The sequence below is a fragment of the Schistocerca americana genome, chromosome 8, assembly GCF_021461395.2.
Source record: "Schistocerca americana isolate TAMUIC-IGC-003095 chromosome 8, iqSchAmer2.1, whole genome shotgun sequence".
Lineage (NCBI taxonomy): Eukaryota > Metazoa > Arthropoda > Insecta > Orthoptera > Acrididae > Schistocerca > Schistocerca americana.
Window position 1 is genome coordinate 348,983,142 of NC_060126.1, and position 17,624 is coordinate 349,000,765.

Sequence of the window (17,624 nt, forward strand, 5' to 3'; positions counted from 1 at the left end):
GTCGCCAGTACAGACACATGCCGTTCTTAAGTACAGTGTATTTGGTACACGCGTTTCGTAAGCATCATAATTTAGTTCTGTATCTAGAATTAACTTCGCTTGAGACGTTCGAGACATAAATGTACGATTGGATGAGCCCATTCGACCGTGTTGTCTGTGAATAAATAAAAACGAAAACCCACTGATGATGGCACAATGGTGCCGAAACAAATTTGGGTACTGAGAAAAACGGTGTTTTGCACACCTGGCGGACCTCACATCCAAAAAAAATTTTAACTGCAAACACGGCCAATCCAAGGAGTTGCAAATCAAAAAGATGGATAAAGTACTCTGAATTGCAGCGTGTAAGATGGCGATGTGTAGCATACCTGTGGTGATCCGTGAGAAACAGCGTGTTTTAATCGAGTTTCTAGGCGTAGACGACTTCATACACACACGGAGCTCCCTCCCCTTCAGCACGACAATGCCAGGCCACACAAGAGCGCTGGATTCATTGTCGTCGACTATCTTCCATATTGTCCCTACTTGACCGTATCCGATTTTCATCTGTTTCCGGAACTTAGAGAACACTTTCGAGGGCTTCGCTTTAATAGTGTTGAAGCGGCGCAAGCGGAGGTGAGGCTGTGGCTGCGTCAACAAAGTCAGACATTCTACAGTGACGGTGCCAACAAATTACTTTCTTGTGGGGAGAAATGTGTTCGTCAACAGGGTGACGATTTTGAGTACTAGACAAGCAGACACGAAGAATAAAGATGTAGAATGTTAATAAAGTTAGTTTTGTTTAAAAATCTTTAAACGTTTTAACATAAAAATTTGGAGGCAATACTTTTCAGCATCTCCTCGTAGCAATGTCATTATTTATTTTTTAGGCATCTTTTTACTGCGCATTCTTTCTTAAGACATTCATAGTCCTCTCATATGAGTCTATTGCAATCACTTGAAATCAACGGTGGTATCCTGGACGTCAGATGGGTGTGTTCGTCACATTGTCATTTTATTTGCTTACATTCGGCCTCTTCAATACAAATGGAGGAGAGAGAACTAATATGTGGGGAATTGTTATTTCGTCGACATGAGAATCGGTTACCAAACGAGGTATGTACTTCCAACTCCTCCCTCTTCGTGATTTTCTGTGTTATCTGCTATTACGATGTCAAGAACTATTCTCTGTACGTTTACTAATAGCATGGGACGATTTTCAAGTTCATCCTGAGACACAGATATTGTGAGTACTTCATTATATGAATAAATAGAACGGAGGTTTTCCACATGTTGCAAATATCAGCTGGCCTTTTTGCTACTCTGAGACACACACACACACACACACACACACACACACACACACACACACACACACACACACAGAGAGAGAGAGAGAGAGAGAGAGAGAGAGAGAGGGTGAGAGAGAGCGATGGCGAAGGAGAGATGACACCTGGACATACGCAAAGGGGAGGATGGAAATAGGGAGGAGGAAGAAGAGAGAGAGAGTACAGTGTTTAGCGGAAGTGCACTGGCTGTTGAAGAACTGCGATGAAGATTCCACAACACCTCAATGATCGGTCGTATAATAAATTTCAAATGCTGGTCCATGTTGTGAGCAGCAGTTAAAAGACCTAAGGGTTAATGGGTCTGTCAGGGTAAATCGTCAATTAAATCGTATGAGGTATGGAATATATTTTCCACTCTTGACGTGGTTAGTTAAGAATGATTTATAATTATGTCTGAGGCAAAATGTTAACTCTCTAAATATCATCCGTTCAAGACAGTAAACTGAGATGACTGTAGTGAGAAAATTCATAGCTACCATGACAGTAGATAAAAAGATAATATATTTACACTATTAGTAAGTAACGCCGTAGCTTCATCTCACAGACTGCTGAAGACGCGAATGGATTTTATTTTTATAACGTTTAGCAGTTATGAATAATAATATATGCTACACTTAGTGGAATGGTTAATGAATAGAGTGCTCTTCAAAATAATGAGTTATTTGTTTCAGTCACAGCTGCAAGAAGATGCGTGACTACGACCAATTTTAGTCATTAGACGCCAAGTGGTCATCAGCTGGATGGGCTACGGTTAAGGTTAAGAGGTTTGACGTAACAGTTAGATGGTCATAATACAAACCTTTCAGTTTTCGTGTTGGAAAGACTTTGTGGTTCAAAGTGTATGTTGGTTAAAGAGTGGCAGGAACTGAGGAAGTGAGGAAAGAAAATATTTGTAGGAATCCATGAGACCGTACTAAGAAGCTCTGGAGTAGAACTGAAGATAAAACAACGAACCATTTGAGCTATTCACACACGACTCACACCCCACTTTTATAGTGCCAGTTCTGTCTATACATCCAAAAATTTTTTGATGCTTGAGAAGCTCTTCAGATAGACTGAAGGACGAGCACTGTTGTGAGAGGGGATGATATGGGGATGTTGCTTAGTCAAAGCCAACGGAGTATTTCTAGAATAGATATCTCACTTTTCATCGGAATGCTCCCTGCTATGAAACTTCTTGAATAATTAAAAATTAGTACCAGACAGGCTAAAATCTGAACCCTCGCAATTCACGGACAAAGATATTACCATTTGAGCTATGCAGACACAAGGGACAATCTTCACTGCAGCAGCTATATCATCGGCGTGCCGTTTCTTTCGAAACCTCACAGGCACACAGTCATAATGAGTTGAGAAGTTCCAAAACTGTGTATACTCCATAGCAAATATTCTTTGCCGGCCGAAGTGGCCGTGCGGTTAAAGGCGCTGCAGTCTGGAACCGCAAGACCGCTACGGTCGCAGGTTCGAATCCTGCCTCGGGCATGGATGTTTGTGATGTCCTTAGGTTAGTTAGGTTTAACTAGTTCTAAGTTCTAGGGGACTAATGACCTCAGCAGTTGAGTCCCATAGTGCTCAGAGCCAGCCAAATATTCTTTCCGAGAATAGCCCCTAGGTCGGTACTGCGCAATTTTCCATGACACTCATTCTTACGGCATCGCTAGGCCAGAAAGATGTTCTGGGAAACTTCGGGCGAGTTTGAAAAGCGGAATAGGTGCCGGCAGGATTGAATCTGCGGTAGCGGATCCCGAGTCGCGCCTAGATAGCTCAGAGGAGAAAAACATTGCCTGTCACCTACAAGGGCCTGTGTTCGACTCCCAGCCTGACACATAGTTGTCATCTGTCAGGGAATTTCACAAAAGCGTATACAGGGTGGTCCATTGATCGTGACCGGGCCAAATACCTCACGAAATAAGCATCAAACGAAAAAACTACAAAGAACGAAATTTGTCTAGTTTGAAGGGGGAAACCAGATGGCGCTATGGCTGGCCAGCTAGATGGCGCTGCCATAGGTCAAACGGGTATCAACTGCGTTTTTTAAATTGGAACTCCCATTTTTTATTACATATTCGTGTAGTACGTAAAGAAATATGAATGTTTTAGTTGGACCACTTTTTTCGCTTTGTGATAGATGACGCTGTAGTAGTCACAAACATATGGCTCACAATTTTAGACGAACAGTTGGTAACAGGTAGGTTTTTTAAATTAAAAAACAGAACGGAGGTAAGTTTGAACATTTTATTTCGGGTGTTCCAATGTGATACATGCACCTTTGTGAACTTATCATTTCTGAGATCGCATACTGTTACAGCGTGATTACCTGTAAATACCACATTAATGCAATAAATGCTCAAAATGATCTCCGTCAATCTCAATGCATTTGGCAATACGTATAACGACATTCCTCTCAATAGCTAGTAGTTCACCTTCCGTAATGTTCGCACATGCGTTGACAATGCGCTGACGCATGTTGTCAGGAGGTGTCGGTGAATCACGATAGCAAATATCCTTCAACTTTCCCCACAGAAAGAAATCCGGGGTCGTCAGATCCGGTGAAAGTGCGGACCATGGTATCGTGCTTCGACGACCAATCCACCTGTCATGAAATATGCTATTCAATACCGCTTCAACAGCACGCGAGCTATGTGCCGGATATCCATCATAGCCGGCCGGGGTGGCCGAGCGGTTCTAGGCGCTACAGTCTGAAACAGCAGGTTCGAATCCTGCCTCGGGCATGGATGTGTGTGATGTCCTTAGGTTAGTTAGGTTTAAGTGGTTCTGAGTTCTAGTGGGCTGATGACCTCAGAAATTAAGTCCCATAGTGGTCAGAGCCATTCATCCATCATATTGGAAGTACATCGCCATTCTGTCATGCAGTGAAACATGTTGTAGTAACATCGGTAGGACATTACGTAGGAAATCAGCATTAATAAAATGGGGGCCAATTATCCTTCTTCCCATAATGCCGCACCATACATTAACCCGCCAAGGTCGGTGATGTTTCACTTGTCGCAGACATCGTGGATTTTCCGTTGCCCAATAGTTCATTTTATGCCGGTTTATGTTACTGCTGTTGATGAATGACGCTTCGTCGCTAAATAGAACGAGTGCAAAAAATCTGTCATCGTCCCGTAATTTCTCTTGTGCCCAGTGACAGAGTTGTACACGACGTTCAAAGCCGTCGCCTTGCAATTCCTGGTGCATAGAAATATGGTACGGGTGCAATCGATGTTGATGTAGCATTCTCAACACCGACGTTTTTGAGATTCCCGATTCTCGAGCAGTTTGTCTGCTACTGATCTGCGGATTAGCCGCGACGGCAGCTAAAACACCTACTTGGGCATCATCATTTGTTGCAGGTCGTGTTTGACGTTTCACGTGTGGTTTAACACTTCCCGTTCCTTAAATAACGTAACAACCGGCGAACGGTCCAGAAACTTGGATGATGTTGTCCAGGATACCGAGCAGCATACATAGCACACGCCCGTTGGGCATTTTGATCACAATAGCCATACATCAACACGGTATCTACCTTTTCCACAATTGGTAAACGGTCCATTTTAACACGGGTAATGTATCACGAAGCAAATACCGTCCGCACTGGCAGAATGTTACGTGATACCACGTAATTATACGTTTGTGACTACTGCAGCGCCATCTGTCACAAAGCGAAAGAACTAAAACATTCATATTTCTTTACTTACTACACGAATATGTAATAAAAAATGTGGGTTCCTATTTTAAAAAAATAAACGTAGTTGATATCCGTTTGACCTATGGCAGTGCCATCTAGCGGGCCAATCATAGCGCCATCTGGTTTCCCCCTTCAAGCTAGACGAGTTTCGTTCTTTGTAGTTTTTTCGTATGATGATTATTTCGTGAGATATTTGGGCCGGTCACTATCAATGGACCGCCCTGTATTTAGCTGCAGAGCGTTCATTCGTTATGAGAAGGGAGCAGTTGTTTCCCGCTACCCGTCTTAGGAAAAAACGAATGATTTGAAAGAATTGTACATGTAGTCATTGGTTACAGCTGTAATGAAAATTTTTACCACACTCTCATAGCAAATAGTGATGGTAATAACATTAATGTGCATATCATGGCTATGGAACACTGCCAGACATTTGCTAAGGAACAACTGACAATTCGTAAGAAACAACTGCCAATTGCTACCGAAAACCCAAAATTGCTACGCGATCCCCGACCAGTGATAGTAAAGGAAATGCCGATGGTGGGACGTGTTAACTGCGACGAAGCCTTTGCACGAACCCTCTGTGCGTGTTGGACAGTTCATGCAGTACATTGCTGACGAACGTTGTTGTGGAACCGATTAGTGAGACATTTCGTGGTACGGTGGCATGCCCGCCAGACATCATTTGAGTGCTTACAATCGTGGAGGAGCTGCTGGACGGCTGGAACTCAGTCAGGGTGCCACAGTAACTGGTGCGTGTAAGGCGATTAGAAAAGGCCTCTGAAGGTCGAATCGCTATGTGAAAGCTGACCGACTCGTAGTCCTAATGGCGAAAAGGAACAGACATCCCACTCCAAGGCAGATCGCTACAGACCTAGTAAACGTTACCGGTGCACGTGTCTCTGCCAGAACCATATCGCCGCGATTAAATTAGCCTGGTTTGTATGCTCGAAATTCTGTTAAATGCTTCGCACTTCAGCCACGTCAACGTCGAGAAAGAGTTTGTTGGTGGAGGCAGCATGTTGGTTGGGGTCGGCAATAGTGGTCCAGAGTGATGTTCTCCAACGAATCCCGCTTCGACAAGTGATTGTGACCACCAGTTAGTGAGAGAGAGAGGGGAACGCCTTACGCATCATAGGATGTTCACGAATGTCATCGGTATGGCCTAGATACTATGATGTGGGCAGGTTTTTGTACAATGGCAAAATGCCACTGCATATCGTTGCGCGAGGTACCGTCACAGCACAACATGTTTATGGGTCCGGTAGGTATTATTCAGGATTATGTCCGTCTGTTTAGGGGTGCAATAGGTCTTGAATTTTTGTTTGTGGACGGCAATACCAGACCACAGAGGACCTCTGAGGTATCAGACACATTGGAAAGTGAAGATACTGAACGTATGGGATGGCCTGCGTACTTCTCGGACATGAACTCTAAAGAGCATGTCTGGGATGCTCTTGGCAGACGTGTTTCTCAAAGAACACCCCTTTCCCGAACAGGGCAGAACTTTTATTTTTTATGTTATCGTATGGCTAGGGCACCCCGTCAGGCAGACCGTTCTCTGGGCGCCGGTCTTTCAATGTGACGCCACTTCGGCTACCTGCAGTCTATGAGGATGAAAGGATGATGATGAGGACAGCACAACACCCAGTCCCTTGGCCGAGAAAATTGCCCGATCTAGCCGAGAATCGAACCCGGGCTCAGAGGATTGACAATCCGTGACGCTGACCATTCAGCTACCGGGGGCGGACAGGGCAGAACTGAAAACCACCTTGAGAGAGGGGTGGGAAAATAGCCACCACGGACTTCTCTACTCTTCAACTGTCAGAATGAATAACAGGTGCAAAATGTGCATTACTACCTGAGGAGGGGATATTCCTTACTGACAATCCAATATAGACCTTTATCTGCGGATATGACTTGTATTAAACAATATTAATGTCTGTTATCCAGTTTTCCCTTTTAATGAAATCTATACTACTTTTCGTTAGAACTATTCCACTCCATCTCTATTACGTACATACCTGCGATTCGTGTCGTCCATCGTTGCCTGTGATTACTCCTTCCCAACAATGACTCTGTTACGCAGCAACAGTCGACTAGTGTATAATGTAGAAAATGGTACAAAAGAACTCAGCGGAAAAATCAACAAGCGCATTCTTTCTATTTTAAAGCTCGCTCAAAAAAATCAGCAGCGACGGAACATAAATTGTATTTAAAAAAGGGTGGTGGAATTTCATTCGTGTCAAGGGACCCAACGAAAAATGTAATTTCAGTATCGTCACCATTAATTATATAATCCTTGTCTTCAAGCCTGCAAATCTAAATCCCACATCAGGCCGGCTGTCTGTCAGCGGCTGCAGAGCACAAGACTGTGGGTAATCGGCAGCAAGGGGCTGGTTGCGGCGTTCCTCGCAAACTGCCCGCCTCATTACGTAAAGGAGGATGACGCACGAGTGTTGGGAGCCAAACCGCTGCCTTCTGTGGAATTCGACCACAGTCTCGTAATTTATTGTGAAGTCTTCTTTACCACCCACGAGGACCTGCATCGCGTGCGGGAGATACGCTAAGATTTTACTGGCATGGCACTTTTATTTAAGGATGTAAAAGTGGTAAAGGTCTATTACAAGCGATGTAGGCCATTAAACGCTTCCAGAAATAATTACTTCTCACCAGAGAAATTTCTGCTCCTTTCAAACTAATTTGGGATCGGGCATTAATGTTTATGAGGATGGCTTATGTTACTCACATTTTTATTGTTTCTGGTCGGTAGAAGCACCCGTTTTATAGACTTGCTTCCAGCTCCACCTCCATAGCAGTGTGCGATCCTTTTTTTCTATTACAGCACGTCGGACATCATTATTTTCTACAAAAGCTCAATTTTTTTTGGTACCGTAACCAGTGACGCTCAAGTGATCAGATACGTTATTCATTTTACGTTAACCACACCATGTTACCTCCTGTGGTTTACTTTAAGGGAGGACATTAGAATTAACCACATAGAATTAACCTGTTTTCTAAGAATATACTTCCAACTTCTGTTTCCACGTACTGCGATAATATCTTTTGCCTCTGTGACAGGTCAGCAGTGGGCTCTTTACGGTTCGTTTCTGACATGTACTGCTACTCAGATATCAGCATGCGTCATTGTGACTAACTTGACGGTAATTTACTGTTCTCTACTTCGAAGTTATTCTGCTGAAGAAAGCGCTCTTTTCTGCTTCCTCGCCCGTTTAGTTTGATTGCCTAGCAAATAGTTTTCTCTTTCTTTGTGGCCTGTTTCCGTGGAGTTAGATGCTCCATGGAAAATCTCAAAGGCCTGACATTTAAACGAAACACTTCTAATGATTCACCGAGGTTCAAGGTATTGCAACAATACTTGCAACAAGTGGTAACGTACGAGGTCATGTGTAATGTACATAATGTTTAACATTTGTATCAACAGAGAAACTGAAGAAACTGTGTTATTAAGAGGCAAGAAATTGCGTTATTCATGAAAACCAAGTCTTGGAGATATTAGCAACCAGACGAATTCGGTCACACTTTTGAAAGTTACTCAAACATTGTATTGAGATAATGTACTAGAAATTAGCACAAGTACTGAACTAACCTAGGAGTGACGCAGCAATATCCCATTTAACCTTACCTTCTCAGTTATTTACCAACGTAGTGAACTACTCAAACTCTTCGCGTAAAATCGATTTTTTAAAACCTCATTTTGATATGATGAACCGTTTATGAAATAATATGGATGACATGATTCGAACTGATTGAGGAATATGTGATACGCAGCTGTCTGTGTGTTCTCTACAGGGCTGTTCAAAAAGATGGGGCAGATTTCAAACATTTATTTCTTCCAAGCAACAAAAGCTAGAAACACAAGTGTAACGTTCCTGGTAAGAGGAAAGTTCCAAATTTTATGCATTCAGTGTGAGAACCATGTGTTAAACGAGAAATATCATAACGGTGGCTCATTTCGTGTCACACACGAAACAACTGGTCTGTCGTTATCGAAGTCACAGCTTCAACAATGCGATATCGGAGACTTTAAAGAGTGTCAGTCACAGGGGGATAAAAACGCGGACTGTTACGTAACAAGCCACAAGTCATAAGGTGTGATGTCCGAGATATGGGACGCCACCGGAAATGAAGTTCATCTTCTGATCCTCCTCTTGCAATCCAGTGTCCTGGAATGGTGTCATTCAGGTAACGTCGTAAACGCTTAGAGAAGTGAAGAGGGCAACATCTTGCCTGAAGATGAAATCATCTTCTTCCATCGATGAATTTCATTTCCTTATCGTTCTTCCTATGTTATTTCATTCACAAGGTACAAAATATTCAACGAAAAACCGACAGCACTTCCAATTAATGCGACATGTTTTCTGTTACTGTATGTTGATAATTTTTGCTTAGTGACTACCGCTTAATTACAACTGAATGAGACACAGTTTTTGTGTCACAAGCTTTTCATCTTTATTCTTTGCGAAACATCATCAGCGGCCTGGAATGTGTACATATTTTTGTTTATACTGTTTAGTTGACACTTAAGGTGTTGTACATTTAGGTTGTAAACAGTTTTGGAATTTTGCTTTTCTGTGATGTAGTAATAATACAAGGTTGTGCTTGCGGATTTAGTGGATATTGACCTATATGTTGTACTTTTACCGGCCGCGGTGGCCGAGCGGTTCTAGGCACTTCAGTCCGGAACCGCGCGACTGCTGCGGTCCCAGGTTAGAATCCTGCCTAGGGCATGGATGTGTGTGATGTCCTGAGGTTAGTTAGGTTTAAGTAGTTCTAAGTTCTAGGGGACTGATGACCTCAGATGTTAAGTCTCATAGTGCTGAGAGCCATTTGAACCATTTTTTGTTGTATTTTACTTCCTTTGTTAGTGCTATGCTTCATCTTATAATCGGAATTTGAAATTTTGTTTGCAGACAGTCACAAAGTAAAATTATCGACATACCCTGTTATTATACGCAACCGAGGTCGACAGGACTACAAAAGTTGAAGACGTTATAACATGTTTTCTGTTTCTTTATTGATTATTAATTGAAATAAAACTAAAAATGAAACGAAAGCAGCTTCCTTTATCCTGTGCTGGCAGGAAACAGATTCGCATCCTTCATTATTTACCGTTGCATTTTCTCAGTAAAGACGTGAAGGAGCATCTGGATGAAGCTATTCCTTTTGCAGAAGCTCAACCTCCAAGCCGTATTTCATATGTCCCCTTATCACCACTATGAATGACACTCTTGAAAATCTCGGAAATGGCATTGCAGAAGCTGTGAATTCAGTAACGACAGACCAGCTGCTTGGTGTGTGGCAGGAAATGAGCCACATTTTTATATTAACTTTCGTGTAATACATGATGCTCGCACTGAGTGCATAAAAATTTGAAATATTCTCTTTTCCAGGAACATTGGAACTGCGTTTCAATCTTTTGTAGTTTGGAAGTAATAAATGTTTGAAATCTGTTCCTTCTTTTTGAACACTCCTGTATTATTACTACCAGTTTCGGTTTATAACAAATGGCTGAGCACTATGGCACTTAACTTCTGAGGTCATCAGTCCCCTAGAACTTAGAACTACTTAAACCTAACTAGCCTAAGGACATCACACACATCCATGCCCCAGGCAGGATCCGAACCTGCGACCGCTGGCCGGAGTGGCCGAGCGGCTCTTGGCGCTACATTCTGGAACCGCGTTACCGCTACGGTCGCAGGTTCGAATCCTGCCTCGGGCGTGGATGTGTGTGATGTCCTTAGGTTAATTAGGTTTAAGTAGTTCTAAGTTTTTTTTTTTTTTTTTTTTTTTGCTGTTGGCACTACATGCTGGCAGATGACGTTCCTCGGGCATTCGCCCTACCCACACCCTGCCATCGGATCACCACTAACTAACCTAATGACATCACACACATCGATGCACGAGGCAGGATTCGAACCTGTGACCGTAGCGGTCGCGCGGTTCCATATTGAAGAGACTAGAACCGCTCGGCCACACAACCCGGCCCAAGAGCAAAATTCGGAGTTGGAGGTGTTATGGCGTGGTCGTGTTTTTCATGGAGAGGGCTTGCACCCCTGCTTGTCACTGTTGAAGAGCAATTCGGGGATGGCGATTACATCTTTGAACACGATTGAGTACCTTGTTCATAATACACGGCCTGTGGCGGTGTGGTTACACGACAATAACATCCCTGTAATGGACTGGCCTGCACGGAGTCCTGAGCTTTGGGATGTTTTGGAACGCCGACTTCGTGCCAGGCCTCGCCGACCGACATCGGTACGTCTCCTCAGTGCAGCACTCCTTGAAGAATGGGCTGGCATTCCCCAAGAAAACTTTTAGCACCTGCTTCAATGTATGCCAGCATTGTCGATGGAGGGCGCCACGAACTTGTAAGTCATTTTTAGCCAGGCGTCCGGATACTTTTGATTACATAGTTTATTTTACAGCATTGCGTACCGCGGGCAGTAGATGAAAGTTCAGATAAAATGATTGTTTGTATCACCGTGACGATGCACCCTGTCATATAGCAGCACGTCATGCGGCCGGCCGGAGTGGCCGAGCGGTTCTAGGCGCTACAGTCTGGAACCGCGCGACCGTAGGTTCGAATCGTGCCTCGGGCATGGATGTGTGTGATGTCCTTAGGTTAGTTAGGTTTAAGTAATTCTACGTTCTAGGGGACTGATGACCTCAGAAGTTAAGTCCCATAGTGCTCAGAGCCATTTGAACCATGACATGCGTTGGTCTTCCCATGATATTGAACTGAACCCAGTGGAAAAACTTCGGAATGAGTTGGAACGTTCAGCTTCGCACCTGGCTCTAGCGTCCAACATCACTACCTACTCGTTGGTTTCGTTCTTGAGGAGGAATGAGCTGCCACTTCTTCACAAGCATTCAGACACCTCACAGAAAGTGTCCCCAGCAGAGCTGAAGCCGCCATAAAAATAAAGGGTAGACACACCCCATATTAATGTCCAGTAATAGGTGTCTGGATTATTTTTGATCAGATAGTGTAGATAGCGCCTGTGCTGGTGCAGTCATTATTGTGAGATCCCGGTACAGGGGCAATTAAGGGAGACCGGCGATGCGCAGAGTAACGGGAGCTGACGCCTTTGTCGCGCCCCTGAATCACAGGTGCGTGTCCACTGCGAGGCGAGGACTGCACGGCAGGCGTTGTTAATTCGGAGCCGCTCATCTGTCTGCTCGGGTGGGGAGCCGGCGGCGGCGGGCCGAAAAATCCGTCTCCGGCGCCGACGCCGGTGCAGCGGTAGGCGTCCTGACGGCCTGATGTGTGGGGAAGCGGCGGGAGGGGGGGGGGGGGGCATCGGGGTGCGTGAGCGTGCGAGACGTGCGTGCGCGCCGCCTCGCCTAATGACAAGATGGCCGCGCCACGCCGCCTCGCACGGATCATCAAGCGGCGCCGGGGAGGGGAAGGGAGAGGAGGGGAAGAGCAGGGGCAGGCGCCGCTGAGTCAGCCGGCGTCGGCGTCGGCGTCGGCGTCTTCACGCGTCGCTGCCGCCCTGCAGGCGCGGGGTCAGGCGCCGCTTCGTGCTCCACGCGCTGGCTCCTCCCACAGGCTGCGCCGCATTAAAAGCGCTGTGACGTCATCGACGATGTGAAAAGTACAAGTTCACTGACAGTCTATTTTGTACACTCTCTTAATTACCAGTATCGGCAGACATCGGTCATCTCAAAATCCCCTAAAATAATTGGCACAAATGTACCTCCTCACTGATTTGCAAATGCGATGAATGGATAGGCTCTTGAAAACAGATTACATAATGAACATCAACAAATGTAAACCGAGGGCTATGGAATGCAGTCGAATTAAATCAGGCGATTCTGAGGGAATTAGAACCGATGCTTTTGAAGGGCGATGCTTAGGGAGAATGCTGCACATTAGATCGGATAACTCATGAAGGACTATTTTATCGGATTGGGGAGAAAAGAAATTAATAACACAACTTCATTAAAGTAGGTGACTTGTTGATAGGATACAGCCTGAGACATCAAGTGAGAGTTAATTTTGTACTTGAGGGTAGTGTGTTGGGTAACAAATTGTGGAGGGGGCCGAATATTTGACTACAGCAAACAGATTCAAGTGGATGTAGTTTGCAGCAGTTATCCAGAAATAAAGAAGCTTGCACGAGATAGAATAGCGTCGAAAGCTATGTCAAATGCGAGGCCTCCGGTCCAGATTGTATACCAGTCAAGTTCCTTTCAGGGTATACTGATACGATAGCTCTATACTTTGTAATCGTATACAACCGTTCGCTCGTCGAATGATCGTACCTAAAGACTAGAAAGACGCACAGGTCACACCAATACCCAAAAAATAAAACAGGTATCATTCGATGAATTACAGATCAATATCACTAACATCGATTTGTAGTAGGAGTTTGGAACATATACTATATTCGAGCATTCTGAAGTACCACGACGAAAACAGTTCTTCGACAAATAGCCAACAAGGATTCAGAAAACATCACTCTGGTGAAACACAACTAGCTGTTTATTTTCGCGAAGTAATGAGTGCTATCGATAGGAGACTTCAAATCGATTCCATATTCCTAGATTCCCAGAAGGCTTCTGACACCGTTCCTCGTGATTTCTAATCAAACTTGTAACTAATCAAACTAGTATCGGATACGTTGTGAGACTGGATTGGTGGTGTCCCGCCAGAGGGGTCACAGTTCATAGTAACTGACGGAAAGTCATCGAGTGAAACAGAAGTAACACCTGATATTCCCAAATGAAATGTTATAAGCCCTCTGCTGTTCCTCATCTACATAAACGGTGTAGGAGAAAATTTGAGCAGCCCTCTCAGATGTTTGTAGATGGTGCTCTCATTTAGCGTCTTCTGAGAGCATCAGATAACCGAAACCAATTACAAAATGATACACACAAAACATCTGGATGGTGCGAAAAGTAGCAACTGTCTCTCAATAACAGAAAATCTGACAGCATTCACATAAAAACTAAAAAGACTGCGCTAGTTACCGGTTGAATTACGAATGCAAATATGTAAAGGCTGTAAGAAATTTCAGAGGAGAGCAGCTCGTTTCCTATTACCGCGAAGTAGGGAGAGGGAGTGTCACGAATATTAAACGTGAGTTGGTGTGGCAATCATTAAAAAAAAGGCGTTTTTCATTGTGCCAGGATATTCTCATGAGATTTTAATCACCAAATTTCTTCTCCACATGGGAAAATATATTTTTGCCGCCCATCTACATAGAGAGAAGTGATCATCATAATGAAATAAGAGAAATCAGAACTCGCACGGAAAGATTAAAATGTTCATTTTTTCCGCTCGCTGTTCGAGAATGGAACGGTAGACAAATTGCTTGAAGTTGGCTCTCTGCCACGTACTAAATAGTGAATTGTACAGTAGTCATTGTAAATGTAAAAAATAGTCTACATAAACGATTTAGGAGACAATCTGAGCAGCCCTGTCAGATTGTTTGATTGTTTGCAGATGATGCTGTCATTTACCGTCTTGTAAGAATGTAACATAATCAAAACCAATTGCAAACTGATTTGCACAAAATATCTGTGTGGTACCAAATGTGGCAACTGTCAATAACGAAAAGTACGAAAGCGTCCACATAAATATTGAAAAAAAACGCGCTAATTTTCGGTTGCACGATTACACAAACCTAAAGACTGTAAGTTCAGCTAAATATTTAGTGATTACAATTAGCTTAAACTGGAACGATCACACACATAATGTTGTGGGGAAAGCTGCCAGAGACGTAGTCGCCAAACGTGTTTTTTGAATGGTTTCCTAAAACCGCACAAGAGAACGATACATAAATTGGGCATGGGACGTTAGTATGGATCGAACCTGAGCCAAAGTCTTAGCGGTTTCGTTCCCTATTGTCTACGTTACGAGATCAACTGGCATTAATTATAATTGGCCCGTCGCATAAATTTGCGCGTGCATCGTCCTGATTGGCAAACTTCAATGCTAATTAACTCGGAAACGACGCAACGTATCGAATTTATTTCTTAACAATTATTTCTCGGCATAGCCCACTCTACAACATCCTTACAAGCTTTTCAGGCTGTTTCTGAATATTCTGCATCGCTAAGCGATGGATGCCGACTGGTCAAGATACTTTTTGCTACGCCAGCGATGCCGGGACGGATCACTAGTATCATGTACAGAGATACGAGTAAGGTTTGTTCGTGATATTGTAATTCTGTCGAAGTTTTTATCTTTTTTCCTTGGGCTTTAGTTCCTTTTCCAAACTTTTCTTTGGTTTCTCGCTTCCCACGCCCGGGTTCCCGGGTTCGATTCCCGGCGGGGTCAGGGATTTTCTCTGCCTCGTGATGGCTGGGTGTTGTGTGCTGTCCTTAGGTTAGTTAGGTTTAAGTAGTTCTAAGTTCTAGGGGACTTATGACCACAGCAGTTGAGTCCCATAGTGCTCAGAGCCAATTTTTTTTTCTTTGGTTTTCCTTAGTGCTAGCTCGATGTACAGAGTGAGTAACGACAGGGCAAGCCTACAACTGAGTCTCACTCCTTTTCCAGTGACTGCCTGTGTTTCATATCGTTCTACTTGTAGTTTGATTTCCGTAGAAGTTGGAGACAACCTTATATTTTATCAGAGCTACGTTAGAAAATTCTGAGGGTGTATTCCAGTCAACATTCTCGAACACGTTCTCTAAATTTACTAACGCTAAGAATATAGATTTGTCTTTTCTCAATACGTTTTCTAAGAAAAGTCGCAATGCCAGTATTGGCTCACGTGTTCCCAAATGCCTCGGGAACCAACACCGATCTTCCTTGATGTCGGGCCGGCCGGAGTGGCCGAGCGGTTCTGGGCGCTCCAGTCTGGAACCGCGCGACCGCTACGGTCGCAGGTTCGAATCCTGCCTGGGGCATGGATGTGTGTGATGTCTTTAGGTTAGTTAGGTTTTAGTAGTTCTAAGTTCTAGGGGACTTATGACCACAGCAGTTGAGTCCCATAGTGCTCAGAGCCATTTGAACCATTTTTTGATGTCGGCTTCTATCGCTTTTCCCATCCCTCTGTAAACAATTAGTCTCAATATTTCTCAACCGTGACTTTCTAAACTAATGGTCTGATAATTTTACAATATTCTTTAAAATCTCTTAACGATGTGACACAAATGTTCCTCATCCCTGACTTGTGTTTATGATCCATCAACCAGTGCCCATCACTAATCTCTGCTATTACCGACCACTGATGAATGCTTATCATACAGATTCAGACACAAGGTGTATTTCTACCATTTGAGTGAGGTTTTCGAAAAGGGCAAATAGATGCCAAACGAGCAGTCAATAACTCCTGAAAAATTAGATGTTTTGGTTAAGAATAAAACTGATCTCTCTAAACTAATATCATTTCAAAAATTGGATGAATTTTACCAGAGTACAGCGCATGACGTACTAAAAATGTTAGTAAAGTTTTATTTTCCACCATCAGATACGGGGCAGTAACTCATTTTCGTATAGAATGATTCAGCTCCTGAGAGATTTGTCACTGTAGAGGCTAAGGCTTAGGACAGATTCCTGATCAGCCATGCTGTTTCACTCTATAGTGAAAGTTTCTTTCTGGCTGCACCGATTTATTCGTAATGGTGTATGAATGAATGGATAGCCGAGATAACCGAGGAGGATTTTACGCTTCTACGGATTTATAGGCCGTAAGAGGTTTATAGCGTTGGCTAAGAGCTTGCTGCTTTTATATGTATCAAGCCGTTTCGATAAAAAATAATTTTCTTTAATACACTGACAAAATTCGTTTCATATCGTTTCAGATGGCAGTGACGATCAAGCCCTCGATGGACGAACTCATCTGGGGTCCCATTACGATGTATGCAGTCCTTGGTTCATTTGCTGTGGCAGCGGTGATCGACTTCGTCGGTGCTTGCGAAAGCTGCCAAAAATTGTCGCCTCAAGCTAATGAGTAGGAGTGTGTGAGGTACAACTGTGAAAAACTGGTGCTGACTATGATCGCTGAATACAGTGATGAAGTGTAGAAAGATCGCCTCGTAATTATTTGGTAAGAGAAGCTACCTGAGCATCTAGATAAGAGCTCAGTAAGTGGGAACAGTCCAAAACCTATTCATAATTCGCTGATATACGTATAAGGCAGGAGATAGAGAGAAGAGGCCTTGACGGAAAGACATCGATTAGTCATATATGAAATTGGATTGTATGAAACTAATTTTAGCTATGTAACGAATAAAGTATGCACAACAAACTGGCTTGGTAACTGTAACAGTTGCATGTTTTGTACCATGAAATTATTAGAAAAACAAGCAAACACTGTAATTTTTTTCGAATATAACTGTTTCAGCTTTCAGCTTATCTTCCGAAAGAGGTACACATTATATTGTGCTACCGCGAAAATATTATCCCTCTTTAAAACATGAGCTCTAAGGAAGAGTGGAAGGAAGATTCAGAGGTCATTGGAGAAGGAGCACAAGGTCAGACTGAGGAAGCACAGTTGGGTGTGGGGGACGGGGGAGGGGGGGGGGGGGGGTATTGGGTATGTCTCTCTGCATAGGAATCAGCCTGGAATTTGTCTGAACCACTTTCGGAGGGTAACAGAAAACATACATGTGTATGGCTGGGTGTAGGA

At 43.7% G+C, this 17,624-nt stretch overlaps 1 long non-coding RNA gene across 1 annotated transcript in view; it reads left to right on the forward strand.

Annotated features, from left to right (window-relative positions):
• The window catches only part of LOC124545336, a 134,291-nt gene extending 117,030 nt beyond the window's left edge, over window positions 1-17,261 (forward strand). Inside the window, exon 2 of the long non-coding RNA XR_006967605.1 lies at window positions 16,798-17,261. This is a non-coding gene — a long non-coding RNA (uncharacterized LOC124545336). The remainder of the gene's footprint in view (window positions 1-16,797) is intronic.
• The last annotated feature ends 363 nt before the right edge of the window (window positions 17,262-17,624 follow it).